The sequence below is a fragment of the Diorhabda sublineata genome, chromosome Y (assembly GCF_026230105.1).
Source record: "Diorhabda sublineata isolate icDioSubl1.1 chromosome Y, icDioSubl1.1, whole genome shotgun sequence".
NCBI lineage: Eukaryota > Metazoa > Arthropoda > Insecta > Coleoptera > Chrysomelidae > Diorhabda > Diorhabda sublineata.
The window spans coordinates 6,024,358-6,027,533 of record NC_079486.1 but is presented as its reverse complement, the minus strand read 5'-3'; positions in this window follow the sequence as shown (position 1 = coordinate 6,027,533).

Below are 3,176 nucleotides of genomic sequence, written 5' to 3'. Positions count from 1 at the left end.
AAACATCAATTTGTGGTGAGCAAAATAGACAAGCTACAATTGCATCATATTGCCTATTCATATTGATAGCTAGCTAAAAAAGGATCAGAACACTCTCTAGAGTAGAATCTGAAGTTTCATTCACTGAAAAGAAAATAAAAAAATCGCTCAATTTCACAGTTACAGTTTTGAAAAAAAACTTTTCACACCAACTTAATGAAAGCACTGAAGTTGCTTGCTAACTTGCTGACTTTTTGCTATTCTGTGTGATCAAATGGGAAGTGAGCACAAAGCATTCCTGCTTCATTGTGAAGTACGGTAGCTCTCAAGAGGTAAATTGCTGTCAAGATTGTTCAAGCTTCTTAAGGAAATAATATTGTTTTTGTTGGAAAATCACAATAGGTCAGAAATTTTTCTTTTTGATTTCCTTATTTCCTGTTCCTTGTCCTCCTCAATATTATTTTACACTTCTCACTTTACTGTTATTTGTTCTTTGTTTTCAACATCATTTTCCTCATCGTGGCTCTTCTTCACATTACTTTCATCTTGTTTTTGACTTCTGGTTTCTTCATTATCTTTTAATATCCTAGTTATTATTTTTATATCATGTATTTCAATTTTATTCCAGAGCCGATATCCTTTCGAGTTTCTTCGCCAAATCCTCGCATCTGAGCCAAATACACTTAGGTTTCTTTGTGTCCAAGGTTTACCCTCAATCCAATTTTCCAATAGTACCTCATTTTTTCATATATTCTTTCATTCGTTTACTCGTATATTCTCCATTATTTCCAATCTTACTTAATGAACTTTTGTATTAAATTTAGTTTCAACCATTTTTATGTATTCTATTATCCAGTCTGACACTGAACTTTTGTGTTCCAGTGAAAATATTATGACATTCTGAAGAAAACATTCATAAAAATGTTTGTTTCCAATACCTTTTACGCTTATGTCACGTTTTGTAGATTTCATCATGCTTTGATCTTCTAGTTTTTTAAATGTGTACTCATCGCCTCTCATTGTGGTTATTATTATCGCTTATGAATACAGATATATTGAATGTCATTTCTCTTATAGATATAGCTGAAAAACTTTTGAGTGACCTTACCTTTTAATTGTTCTGTAACTCCTTCATACAGCTTAGACAATTTTTCAAATATTTCATCATTTACCAGTACAGCTCATAATATGTGTTATGTATGTATGTACAAATGTATGTTTTTATATATTCATAATCATGAATACTACTCGGTACCTATGCGGTTTATAACCAAGTCCATAATTCTATATGCTTTTAAAGTTATTCCACTTATGTTACAGTTTCCAGAAAAGTTTTTTGTTCTAATGAATTTTCGTTTTTAGTTTCGTAATCCGAATTATTTATTTATACAGTGAAAAGTCTCGGACCTATAACTTGTTGTTTTTAGTATTATTAGAATAAAAATATCCTTTTTATTGTTATAACTTAATATAAAGACAGATATGCAATAACCTAAACTGTCTAATATCACTAGGAGCCAACTTCACAGCGTACTAGCATGTTGCCATTTTAACTTTCAACACAAAAAATATTCTATGCAACGTTGTAAAATATTATTTTTGTTATAATACGTTGTCTAACATATACTGTAATAACATTGTATAAAGAATATTCTTTATACAATTACCTAACCTAACCTAACCTAACCTAACCTAACCTAACCTAACCTAACCTAACCTAACCTAACCTAACCTAACCTAACCTAACCTAACCTAACCTAACCTAACCTAACCTAACCTAACCTAACCTAACCTAACCTAACCTAACCTAACCTAACCTAACCTAACCTAACCTAACCTAACCTAACCTAACCTAACCTAACCTAACCTAACCTAACCTAACCTAACCTAACCTAACCTAACCTAACCTAACCTAACCTAACCTAACCTAACCTAACCAACTATTATTATTCATATAGGTAAGACTCCTATATGGACAGTTGGTATTACATATATGTCTACATATTTTCATTTTATTTGTTTCAGATAGTTAAATCATCGTAATTATAGCGGTTTTATTTCGTGATGTACAACGCGAAAAATCGTTTTTTTCTTAAATATACGTAAAGATATCATCAATTGATGATTTCGATTGGTTAACGAGATAAACATTTCAAAGTGTTCGAATTTCAAAAGTCAACAATTGTCAAAAATATTTTTTTAAGTGAATGAAAGTAAGACGGTGAATAAGTGTTATTTGTATATTAAAATTGTAGAAGTTTTAAAATGCCGTCGACTTTGAGTAAAGAAACCAATTTGTATTACAAAAATTTGGTAGTGACAAAATTCAATAACTGGTTGAAAATGGTTAGGAGAAGAAAAAACAAACTTATCAAGACCAAAACTCAACGGTATCGTTCCAAGCTCCAAATGAGGAAAAAGATGCTAACGATACGAAGATTATCGTGACTCCTGCAGATAAGTTCGATGCATCACCACCAATGAACTGTAGCGACGCCAATTCCAAGGAAGTTCTAAACAGAAAAGATGCGAAAGAGGAGGAACATATGGATTTTTTGAACGAGAGCTTCTACGAGAAAATGAGATTACTTCAAGAATTCAGAAACTTCGGTCTCTACGTGTATTGCGACTCTTGCGATAAGTATAGATACCTGCCCGACGTGAAAGATCCCCTGGATCTATCTGACAAATGGTATTGTTGGATGAATCCAGATGGGAGGTATAATAGATGCGAAATCAAGGAAGAATCGATCGACGATAAAGAAAAGGAGCTGATGATATTTAATAAATATAACGCGGGTAGCATCGTCTGGGCGAAAATCGAAGGTTATCCATGGTGGCCGGCTATGGTGGAAGATGATCCGGAAATCGAGAATTATTTTTGCTTGAAAGATTCCTTAGAACCGGTAAGTCTAATATTTCTCTTGGTCACTTTCATTAGGTTAGTGTTGTAAGTACCATTTTTTTAGTTCATGTCACGTACAGGATGATTTTGTTTTAATATCGAAATTATTAAGTTACCTTATATACAGGGTGATTTTTTTATTTATTCTAATATTTCATTTGAAGTGGAAATCGAAATAAATTTCAAGTTACCTTAAATAGAGTGCGATTCTTTTTATCAACTGAAAGTGGAGAGTGGGAAATTTGTAAACTCGTATACAGCTTTATTTTTTTTTTAATTTGTAAATTTTGAT